General features: G+C 35.7%; 1 pseudogene; it reads right to left on the bottom strand.

Annotated features, from left to right (window-relative positions):
• LOC143639821 (SH3 and PX domain-containing protein 2A-like) overlaps positions 1-13,317 on the bottom strand; it is a 30,447-nt pseudogene continuing 17,130 nt past the window's right edge.

Genomic DNA, 13,317 nt, shown 5'->3' with positions numbered 1-13,317 from the left:
TCAGCCTTTCTCCAATGGGAGAACATATACAGAATGGCAGCCATCCAGCAGCTTGAGCACTGCCTTCTTTTCAAATGTCTGGCTCATAACAACACCTTTCTTCTTCCTGGGAAGGTTTTTGGCCTAACAAGGTTGGACAGGAACCAGAAGAACAGTTTCTGTGTTTTGCCAAGACTAAGACTTTGGCTTACCCAATCCCAAATCCCTCCAGCAAGTGCTGCACAGGCAAAGTCCACACAGTGGAAACCAAACAAAATGAAATGGCTTAAGGAGGGCAAGAATGGGAAGCCAAATACAAGACAAAACATCGTTCCACAGAGGACAACAGAAAGTCACATCACCACCCCTTTTGTTCCCAAGTGAGGCTGACCCCACAGGGTGCACAAACCATTCTTAAAATAAGACCCAAACTAAAGGCCTGACATATAAACACCAAATCAATAAACCTCTCCAGAAACATGCAAAGCATCTGCCTACCCAGAAATATCCCAAGTAGTCTGTGCTGATGATGAAGAGCCTGATGGCTTCCCCCACCCTCTAAACTCAAGCATTGTATCTCCCATGGGGTACCCCAAGGAGAGCAGACATTCTTCTTAAGGCCAGGGCAATGACAGCAAAGAAGGTAGTTCTTGCTGGCACCTGGGAGCTGCATTTTCTTTAACTCCCAGACACTGTCAGTGGCCTGGCCCAGAGAGAGATGTGGGCTCATGAAATAACTCAAAGTCCCAGGGCTTGTGGTGTCTTCATATGCACCCAGCCATTGTGCATAGTGGATATCCCTGAAAAACAGCAAAATCCACAAACAAGGAAGAACAATACAAGGGCTACCTCTGGTGGCAACATGGTAGCCACCAAAGCTGCCATATGGGCAGGAAGATAGAGGTCCCCGTATGACCACATCTTTTCCAGATTTTCACCAAAGGCACAATTAGGGTTTACCACATGGCTTGTTCCAAATGACATGTAGTCCATCAATGGAGTCACCAAGTTGCACACGTAGGTCCCAGCTTTTTCATGTCTAGGTTCCAGGTCATTCCCTTTGCTATTCAATGTATCCTTCCTTCCAGGCAATACCTGGGAGGTGGGCCATATTTCAAGTCTTGAATCTGCAGGGTTTAACGATTTCCTTCCCCTCTGGTTGTTGGTGTTGAGCACCTGCACTGGCCTCTTGATTTTCTCCAGGCTGTCTGACTTGCCCTCATTCTGCCTGCTCTTTAGCACATTCTTTAGACCTCTTTTCCAGGGGTGTTGGGCAGCTCATTCTCATTGGGCACCAAGGAGTGGGAAGAGGCCCAGCCCTCCAGCTCCCCAATCCTCAGATACCACTAGCCACTCTCCTGATTCTACAGCACATGAACCTCCACGCTGGCAAGGAAACAGATCTCTGAGTCCTGGATCTTCTGGTAGGTGCCACATAGGAGGTGTCTGGCCCTTCCCACTCTTTCCTGGGGGTACATGGGAGAGCAGTGGCCGGGAGGGTGATGATGTAAGCTGAGCCTCTCCTGGCCCACTCATTGGGCCCTTGGGCCCTTTAGAGTCTGTGTATGGGGGCAGCACTGAATCCTCACTCCTAGGGCCATTGAGCGCCACCGCCCCCCCCCCGAGATGGCCTGTGGGTCTCAGTTGCCCTCATAAAGAGCTGATGTCAATCGTCTCTTGACTGTGACTCTGCCATTTCAGGAAAGGCTTACAAAGGCAAATGGCTTGGCCTGGGCACAGGAGGCCAGCCCAGCCCTCATGTTAGTATCCTTCTTGGCCTTGACCTTGGGAGTGCCAAAGATGCCTGGATCCGAGACAGAGCATTGCTTCAGGTCACCACTGTTCTTTGACAGTGAGGAGGAAGAGGAGGAGAAGGAAGAGCAGGTGGTGTTGATTGTGATGGATAAGGAAAAGGAGGCTGAGGAGTGGTTCTTCCCCAGTTATGCCTGGGTGTTATTTTATGCTTTGAACTTTAGGAGAAATGATGATTTGGGGGAGCCTGACTTGAGGAAGTTTTTCCTAGCAAGAAATGGTGAAGAGGCCCCTGCAGAGTCACTGTCCCCAGAGGAGCCTCTGGTCCATAGGGTGTCTTCTGCATATGGCTGGAAGCCCTTATTTTCATAGCTGACCTCCCATTCCAGGGCCACATCTTCTGAAGAGTCACCTACTTTGAAGCAAGCCCAGTGCAGGGAGGAGGCAAATGAGGGTCTACAGGGGTGGGCATTCTTCTGGTCTCCTGAGTCTCTGTCCTCTGTGAGCTCCTCACTCAGTTCTTGCACATAGTCAAAGCCAAAGGCAGGGATGTCATACTGAGGCTCCTTGTACTGAGCTTCAGCAGGGAATTCTGGCTCTTCTTGGCACCCACAGAATCCTCCTTGGTCTCCTTGGGCTTGCTGGGGGATGCTGGCAGCAGGACCTTGGGCCATGTCAATGTGCTTGTGTGGCAGTTCAGGTTGGGCTTCTTTCACTTATCGATGTAGTACACGGGGCCCAGCCCTCCTTCTCACGGATCTGCACATAGCATCAGCTGCCTTAGTTCTTGTCAATGATCTCTGCCTTCTGTCCACCACAGAAGCTGACTGCGTCAGAGATGCAAGATTGGAACTCAGCAATGGTGACGTACTCCACCTAGAGAGAAGGGGTCTCTGGTGGCTTTGGGAGTTGGAACCCCAAGTTGAATTCTGGGCATGATGGAAGGATGGAGGACTTTTCCTCAGGTTTGGTGGGCTGATCTGGGCCCTCTACAGGGCAATCCTGTCCAGAACTGGAGATCCCTGGGCAGTTTTGAAAATGATCCACTAGGGGACACTGAGGGCACTGCCATTGAAAGCATTGAACAGGATGAGCATGCTAATCTCCTTTTTGGCAATAGGGGCCTCAGAGCCTTTGCCTTCGGTTGGTGGAGTCTCCTTGTATCTAGAGGTGTTCTTGTTTAAACAGGTTGATGATTTCCATGATGTCACAAATGATCTCCATGAGCCTGCCAGATACTTTTTCCAGGTAGGCAAGTCATTCTTGGTCTTCTTTAGGTAGGATACTGGTTCCCAGCCCTCTTTGCCCAGGTATCCTATATACCATTAGCCCTCCAAATTGTTTTTGGATAACCTCTACTGTGACACACTTCTCAAAGCCAATCTCATTTTAGCTTTGGCTGACATAGCATTGAATGGCGACATTCTTCTCTTATCAGCTGTGCTGCCTGTTGACCATTCCACCCAGGGTCCATTGATGATCCAGGAGGCACAGATGGGCCTTGCATCTCTTGGATACTTCATCAGTCTTGGTAATCCCGAGTCCCATTCTGTGCCACTAGGTAGGTGGCAGGGACCCAGCCCTGCTCCTCAGAGGTGGTAACAGACCACCATTCTTTCTTGGCTTAACCATCCTCCTTGGAAAGACAGAATGCCAATCTCCCCCCTGCTTCTTACCAAGATGTTTTAAAATCTGCATGATTTTATACCACTCTCATTCTTTTCAATGACAAACTGCTGTCAGTCCAGGTGCCTCTTCCCATGTGATACCCATGGTTCAGCAAGCCGAGTGCTCTGAAGCTGCAAGCACTGCGTGTGTAACTGCCCATCAACAAATATTTTTTTGAATCACTGTTTTGAACTTTTTCAACAAAAATAAATTAGAAAAAAGTGAACAAAAATCAGTTAAATTTTAAAAAGCATATTCACATATGTGCATAATGAGCTACAGTCAGACCAGTGTCAAAAAAAATTTAGAAAAGTCCTCATGAATTTCAGAAGTTTAGTTTGACCCCTGTTGAGCAGTGAGTCAACAAAGCAGTTTCACTGTTGTAGCACACCCTTAGCTTGGCTTTGTTTCATGGGAGAATTTCCAGTCTGTTATTTTAGTGCTGTGCCAATATGCATTTGATGTACTATTTTTCCTGGATGGTTTTCTATTTGTAATATTTGGTTGATAATCAATCCAGATTTGTAAACAAGAGTTGGGATTTCTAAAGTCATTAAGATGCTTTTATGAATATATACAGCAAAAAGACTATTTTCCAAATGATGCTATTTTGCCAACATCAGAAGGTCCTCTTTTGATTTCAGGATGTCTTCTTGTAGATCACATTTTTTTTTAAACCTGAACAGTGTTGAATTTTATTGAATATTCTTTAACACATCCACAGTATGAGTGACTTGATATGATGCTTCCTCTTTAACAGCACTGTTCAATAGACTTTTCTGCCATGACAGAAATGTATGGTATCTGCACTGCACTGTCTGATATAATAGCCACAGCTCATGTGGTTACTGAGCTCTTAAAATAAGCAGTATGTCTTAGGAACTGAAATTTAATTTTGTAGTATTTTATTTAATTTAAATAGTCATATAAGGGTTCTTGTATTGGATACTTCATACGTAGGTTAGCAGAGGAAACTTTAATTGGTGTTCACTATAATTTTCTTTTTTTGCCCTTTTTCTTTTTCTTCCTTTTCTTCCTTCCTTCCTTCCTTCCTTTCTTCATCTCTAGCACTGGAGCTCAAACTCAGGACCTCAGCATGCGAGGAAAGTTCTCTACCACTGAAACACATCCAGGCCTTCAGAAATGTTTTCAATTTAAGTCTCCAAAGTGAGAACAGTTTAATTCCTTTTCACTTCCAATGTTTGAGAATATTATATGTCCTCGAATTTCCTCTTAGGTGAGGCATACTCTTTATCACATGACCTAGTTTCCAAATTTCCAAATTGGCCCTCCCTTTTTTTAAAAAATCTTGTCCATCCTCAATTCCATATTCACAATATTTCACTAAAATCTTGTAGTTCCTCAACATTTCTAGCTTCTCCATCCTCAATTCCATATTCACAATATTTCACTAAAATCTTGTAGTTCTTCAACATTTCTTGAACCTTAGTGTTTTGCCATCATGGCGAATAGGTATCTTTACATTCTTCTCAAATTATGTAACAACATTCTTCTCAAATTACATGTTCAGTAATTATTATACATTATATTTCAATTGAAATCTTTATCTTTGGTGTGGTTCCAAGGCATACTGGTAAAATTGGGGAAAGCTTGCATTTCATTGACCATATTTTATAAGATCATAGCTTAGCATAAATACGGTTGAGTTTAAAAAAAAATCTGCCTTTGGACTGGAGATAGAGCTCAGTGCTTGCCTAGAATGTTGTTGGCCTTGAGTTTAATTCTCAGCACTGTAATAATAATAATGATAATAATAAAATAAAAATTCCCCCTGTAACATTAAACTTAACTTAAAAGAGAGATGAGAAAGGAAAATAACTATTCGAAATATACCCAAAAGATTTGTGGCTAAGACAAACCATCCAGCTCCTTAATGGAAGAAAAGGTTTATCTTTGTCACATGAAATCTCACAGGATCCCCCAAAATTTAGAGCTTTCTCCAGATGGGTCATTCCTGGGATCAACTGGAACCACTAAGAGTCACTGAAATACTTAAGTCACACTTACAGAATGAACCTCTAATAACACTAGTTTCAAAGAAGACCAGGGACAAAGTGGCTAATGATAATCAGTCTACAAACTTCAGTTTTTTAAGGAAAATTTTTTTTCTACTTTAAATTCAATGGATTTATTTGGATGAATACAAATTCTGTAGTATACAGCATATTAAAAAAAAGAAAAATGGCACATGGAATTTGGGTTTCAGGTGAGTTAGATCCTATAGCACATTTATCAAGTGTGGAGATGCTGGAAGGAAAAAATATACTCAGCAAGAATAGGGTTAGTGTAAGAGGGAAGAAAGAATACACTAAGAAATAACTTATAATGCAGAGGTGCTTCAGGTGTTATCTTCTCTCACTAGCTGTACAACCTGTGGCAGGTTAATTAAGGTGCTAAGAGAGAGTTCAAAACATCAGTCCTTCTTAGGATACTGAACCAGTCTATATCAAAGTATCTTAGAACATATCTGTAAAATATTAACAAGAATATATAGGATTGGGTTAAATGCATAAAAATTTTGGAACAGAAATACTATCTTCATAATACTGAATCTTCTAATTCTCAAAATGGTATATGCTTCCACTTTCTTAGTTCTTTGTGTTTTAGGTGAGTTAGATCCTATAGCCTATTTACCAAGTGTGGAGATGCTAGAATCATATTTCAGTGTAGGATCTTTTAATCTCTTCTCTAAACATCTATGCTTAGATTTCCCAGCTATTTGATGTTTTGATGTTATTTTAAATATTATCAGATCATTAATTTAATTTTATTTTTGGTACTAAAATATCAATATTAGATACTTTGAATGCTGAATTTTAAGCAATTTTTTTGCAAAATTATTTACTAATTCTAATAGTTTACAAAATCTTTTGGGTTTTTCATAAAGATCTCAGGGGCCAAACTCAATATTTTACTACAAAGCAGCCTGCTGAAAGCTAGACTGTATCCCTATTAGGAAAGTCATTTTTTTCTTTCTTTTTTTGTTTGGGGGGGGGGTGTTCCCGGAAGGGGGTTATCTGTTGAATTTTACTCCATTTTTTAGAAAATTTGGATCTTTTGTTGAATTTTATTCTTTAAAAATTTTGACAAATACCATTGGTATTCCAAATGTTAAGAAAATTTTGTACACCACAGAGATTTCTTCTCACTGTTATATATTGCCAGTTTATTTTCTACATATTTGATATTTTTGTCATTTTTTTTATCAAGGTAATAACAGACTTAGAGTTGAGAAGCGTTTTACTACATTGTTTTGAGAAAACTTGTATAATGGGGTAATGTCTTTCTTAAATGTTTGAAAGGATATCATGATAAGTGAACATTTTCTTAATGAAAACCTTTTAAATAACTATTTGACTTAAGTTGTCACGTGTAAGCCCCTGATTTCAACCCTCAATACCACAGTGATTGCTGCTTTTACTTGTCCATCTTCATTTTCTTCTTGAATTTTTTTAGTTGTGTATGGACACAATAACTGTATTTATTTTTCTGTGGTTCTGAGAATTGAACCCAGTGACTCACACATGCTAGACAAGTGTACTATCACTTAGCCCCAGCCCTAGCCCCAATTTATGATTTTTCCAGGAGTTGTAGGTAAAGCTCTAAATTTTTTCTCTAAATGTTGGTTAAACTGCAGCCCATACTTTTTTATTTGGCATCTCTTCATTATCAGATTAAAATATTTTCTAATGTTTATTTCTTCTTTGATCCTTTGGTTATTTAGAATTATGTTCTGTTTAATTTCTAGGCATTGAGAAAAATTTGAGGAGCTTCCAGTTATCTTCTGTTATTAACTTCTGGCATATTTCTCCTGAGGTTATAGAGTGTATTTTGAGATATTTAAATTCTCTGGAATATTTTGAGGCTCTTTTTGGCCTATTTACTGTCAATTTTGGTAGATTTTCCTTATGGGTTTAAGTGAAATAGAAATTATGTCCCTGCTTAAAGTGTTCTCTGTATCTCAAATAGAACAAGTTTCTTAACTGTACTCTTCATACTGTTTTCACAAACTTTTTGTTTAAAAATATTCTCAGCAACCCCAATACTGTGGATTTGTCCATATTTTAATTGTCTCTTCTTTTCTTACATATTTTAAAACAGTGTTTAGAATTGTGAAATTCTTCCTAGAGAATGGGCTTCTTTATCATTGTTAAATAGTCCTCTTTCTCTTTGGTACTGCTTCTTCACTTAAAATCTGTTTTATCAGGTGTTATTGTAGTTGGGTAAGCTTTTACATTGAGAGTTTCAAGTTTCTTTTTCCAACCTTGTACAAAGTAACAAAAGGTTCAGTGATTCCACATGTAAAAAGGTCAATAAAACAGGCAAAATTGAATACTAAAATGTTGATGACAAATTGAAACAAAAAAAAATAATACTCAAGATAATGTCAGGGTGATTTGGTACACACCTGTAGTTCCACCTACTTGGGTTGCTGAGGCTGATCTCAGCTGAGCTGAGAAGGATCTCAACATCCAGGCCAGTTTGAGAAACTTGGAACCTGCCTCAGCATCCAATAGAAAAAGTGCTAAGCTTGTAGCTCAGTGGTAGAATGCTTGCCTGGTATGTGAAAAATGCTGGGTCAATTCTTGCACCCCCACTCCCCCACCCAACCCAAAACATTCAATATTGTTTACCCAGGTGGGAGAAGAAATATGTCGTGATCAGGAAGGAATGTGTAAGTTGCTCATTAACACTCTGTTAGAATATATGGGTAGGTAGGAGTTTGTTTTATTTTTTTTTCTTCTTTTTAGGTGCTAGGATTAAATTGGCTGATTGTAAAGACATTTTAGAACTGCATAACATATGATTTACTTATTAATGTATCAATATTATTTGAAATTTGTTATACTCAGAAGTAAAATCATAGTTTATTTTTTACAAATTATTTATACAATGTTATAAATACATACTTGTTTAATCATTTCTGGTAAATATCTGTAACAATTCTTTTTAAAGTTTACTCAGTAAACTCTTAATTCAATAAATATCATTTTCAAAAGATAGTCAATTTGCTTCTTGAATCTCTCTAGCAAATTATATGAACCTTAAATTTCAATGGTGGGCTCAGCATAAACTTCCCTTGGGTTATGAATTCAGTTCATGTGGTATGAGCTTGTGTAGTAGAGGTAGGTTTCAAGCTGCATTTCAGAGATTACTGTGGACAAGACCAATACAGCAATGACTGATGACTGGATTTGGCATATTTGAGACCAGGCAGAATGAAGCATCAGGAGGTTGAAGGAAAAAATAAAATATTTAGGAATATGGAAGCCTGACTTGAATGTCTTCAAGCCTCTCAATCCAGAAGAAAAGGGAATTAAAAATATGGAAAGGGAAATAACTGAAATCCCAAAGTATAATAGAGGACTTTAATATCAGTGTAAACTCAAGGTTTTCAAGGTTTACAATGTATGTTTACATGAGAGTACACAACAATGTTTTTCTGTATACATATGGATATGTACAAGTTTATCTACCAACAGCCTTAGAACCAGTAACTTCCCAGTTAGCTATGAATTCTTCTCCAGTCTTGGCTTCCATATAACATTCCCCATTTAAAGAAAACAATGTTCCTTTAAAACTATGTAATATAGATTTGGGATAGGTAAAAGCACAAGATGAACTTGTAACACTTTGGTGTACCAAAAATAAGAAAGAATTTAAAAAGAAATGTAGACATGTCAAAAAGACTTTAGAAGACAGTGTAAAGAGATTCCCACAGAAAAAATCTGGAAAATTTTTAGCATGAAAATAAATGATATATTATCAGCTACTGAAGTAAAAGGAGAACCCATAAGCCTAAACTGATATAAATGAATAAATATATAGAGAAGGGAAGTTTTTTATTTATGGTAAGATATAAAACCACAAGTGGTGGTCTCACCATCTGGCAATCAAAATAGTAACTGCTTCAGGCAAGAATTGTCAACAGACTCAAACTAGCTATTAGCAATTCAGTAGGAGTTGGGACATTTCATGGTCTCCCGGAATCTACTCAAATACTAACTTTATAAGAGAAAAACTTTGTAGATACTATCCTAACCTAGTGACCAAAGACCACATCACTAGAAATAGGACAAATAAACATTGTGCATCTTTTAGTATGATAAAATGAAAAGAATAAAACATAATTTTTGATATTTATGATACAATTTTATATCCTGACTTTAATCATGAGAAATATTACAGAAAACCAAACTAAGTAAGCAACATTATACAAATTGGCGTATGCCAATGTCAAGGTCATGAATGAAGAGACCAAAAGACAGTCCCAGATGGAAAGAGACCAGACCAAGGAGACAATGTGATTCTGGATTGGGATGCTTGAAGACAGCAGCATTTGGGGGCCAATTACCAAAATGTAAATTTAATTTGTGGATTAGACGTCATCATGTTAATATCCACAATTTGATGTGTATACTATGGTTGTGAAGAAGTGTCACTTTTTAAGTACACACTCAAATGGTTAGAGGTAATGGGGCATTATGTCTTTAATTTTCAAATTATCCAAAATTATTTTGGTTGGGATTAGATTGAATTCATAAATTTAAGTTAAATAACGATCTTTACAATATTGAGGCTTCTAATTACTTATGTGGTCTACAATTTTTTCCATGAAGATCTTTTATCTTTTAATTCTTAAGCCATTCCATTTTTCATTTCATTATTAAAGAGATTCTTCTATAGATCTAATTTCTATTAGTGGCAAATATTCAGCAATATAACGGACTACTACATACTGATGCAAATGGAACTTTGCCAAACTACAGATATTCACTGAATTGCTACATATATAATCATACCAACAGAGTACATTAAAAGAAGTTTAAAATACTCATAAATTCTCATGAAATTCTCATCATGTAAAACAGGTCCATGGAAGAAAAGTATAAACAACCCTCCACAAACACCTCTCATAACTGTGAACAATATTCTTTCCACAAAGCTTTCTGGTTGCCTGGCAGCTCTATCAGGAATCTCCATAATGCCCTTTTCTTCTGCTCACATCTGTGTCCAATTGTCTTAAGACAACTTTCCAATGAACAATTTCTACTACATTATTGGTATCAGGGCACTGTGTATGCTCTGGTCACTCTAGAATCAGCAACCCCTTCTCAGGAGACACTTGCTTCAGTGCCACCAGGAATCTGGAACATTCAGGCTGAAGGCTCCAAGTTGAAAAAAATCCCAGGAAGGACATAAAAGTGCAACTGTGCTTATGAGGTTTGACTGGGTTATGTGCATGTACTAAAACTGAAAGATTTTAAATGTATGTAAGTTTTCTCGCAGAATGATGATTAAGTTCTGGAAATGAGCACATGAGTATAGTTGAAGAACAATGTGAATATACTTAGTGTTCCTGAACTGTAGACTTCAAACTGGTTCAAATGGAAAATTGTATGTGTATTTTACAATAAAAAACATCTAAAGATGCATTTTCTATTGTTTAGTGTTTCTTGCTAATATTTAGTAATCACATTTACTAAGAGCATTAACCAGCTGGGACAGTGGTGTACACCTGTGAGCCATTGGGAGGCTGAGGCAGGAGGATTGCGAGATCAAAGCCAGGCTCAGCAACAGCAAGGTGCTAAGCAATTCAGTGAGACCCTGTCTCTAAATAAAATACAAGATAGGATTTTGGATGTAGCTCAGTGGTGAAGTGCTAAGGAGTTCAATCTCTGGTCCCAAAAAAGAAAAGAAGCACTCATAAAAATTTGGCAGCCCTGCATTTGATATTTGAATAGGCTTACTGCATCTCAGGAAACTAAAAAATTCTCACTTAGCTAAGCCTCAGTTTCCTCATCTGGAATCAAGGAATTATAAAATGCTTAGTTACCCATTAGAGACTACAGTGAAATTTCAACTTGGTAAAGTCTAAATACACGAATGAAGCTCAATAAATGTTAGTTTGGATTTTATTTTTAAGTTTTACAACCATTATATGATTTTTGTACTTTGTATAAGGAAGGGAAAAAATGATGTTAGCATAAAAAACGTCATTTGTTCATTTCTCCTTAATCCTTAATGTTACAGAGAACTATAAGACAACATGCCCTAAAAACAAATTCATATTATAGTCAAGTGATGAGCCCATTTGTTGACCCCTGAGTCAATAGTTAATAATCTTAAAGTATCATATTCCAAGATGCAACAATTTCAGAGAAGCCATTTGAAATATTTCACACACACACACACACACACACACACACACACATATATATATATATATATAATGTGTATATAAACCTATACATATAATTTAAAACAAGTATAATATGATCATACAAATTATATAGACTTGCAATATAATTCACATGTACCAAATAAGGCTATTATATTTTTGTCCCTTTTACATCCTACTTTAAGAAAAAAATCATGAAACCCAAATAATAACAGGAGTTGATTAGGTTATAAAACTAATAAAAACTAATAAAAAACTAATAAAACTAGTAAAAACTAATAAAAAAGTTTATTAATGAAACCAATTCAGTCAACTGTGTCTCTCAAATTCTAAACAATGAGACTTACTATACTCTCAAAATAAACTTACATAATTTATTTCTTAATTCTAATGACATATATATTTTCACTAGTTTATAGTTCAAGTACAAAAATTAAGTAAAGTGATTAATAAGTAAAAAGATTTCATACAAAAAAATTTGGTGTTTTATGGTACTGGAGATAGAACTCAGGGACACTCAACCATTAAGCTACATCCCCAGTGATATTCTGAATTTTATTTAGAGACAGTGTTGCTAAGTGCCTTGCCATTCCTAAGGCTTGCTTTGTACTTGAGATCCACCAGTTTTAGCTTCCCAGGATACTTGGATTACAGGGATGAATCACTGTGCCTGGCCAAAAGCAATGGTTTTAACAAAACCCACATGATATAATGAGAAAATGCATTGAAATCAGGAATTTCAGAAGCACACATTTTTTAAGACCATTTTATGAAATATGACACAGTTTAAAAATGCCATAAAAAATTTTATATAGATAAAACTAAGGGGTTAAAAACTATCAAATGTATTAAAATCATCTAAAGCCAAATAAGATAAAACTTATCTATATAAATTGAATTATAATATTATATAAAAATGTTGCATATTATATAATATAATAATATATATTATATAGCATAATTTAAATAAAAATATTTATTTAGAATTTTTATTTATATTAATTTATATAATATTATATTGTATTTATTTATTTTCTTATACACATATAAAATATATAAATTTTATATATAAAAATACATATAAATTTTATGTATATAAATTAGACATATTTATATATACATATATTATATATTCACATATTACATATTACATGTAAATTATATAATATATAATATATTTACATTCTTATATAAATTATATATTTTCATATTTAAATATGTATATTAATTATACATATTTCATGTAAATTATATGATATAAATTATATATTTATATATAAAGTATGTATGAATTATACATATTAAATATAAATTATATGATATAGAAAATACATATATAATATACAATATAACAATATAATATATATAAATTAAATATAAACATATTTTTTATTAAATATGTAACATATATTATATATCATATAATACATTTAGATTTATGTTAATTTATATTATATTATTTTTAATTTTATTGTAAATATATAATAATATGATTATATTGTTAATAATAATAATATTATTATATTGGTGTAATTCATATTGATACAATATATAACTTATATAGATTATATTATAATTATATATAATTTAAACAATATCATACGGCTATATGTAATTCTATAATATGTAGTTTTTATTATGTAATACATAATAAATAAATATAATTATATTATAATTTAAATTATACAATAGTTTAGTTTTTTGGCTTTAGATGG

Source organism: Callospermophilus lateralis, chromosome Y (assembly GCF_048772815.1).
Source record: "Callospermophilus lateralis isolate mCalLat2 chromosome Y, mCalLat2.hap1, whole genome shotgun sequence".
Lineage (NCBI taxonomy): Eukaryota > Metazoa > Chordata > Mammalia > Rodentia > Sciuridae > Callospermophilus > Callospermophilus lateralis.
Note: the sequence above shows the minus strand (reverse complement) of the source record. Positions and strands in the feature narration are given on the sequence as shown.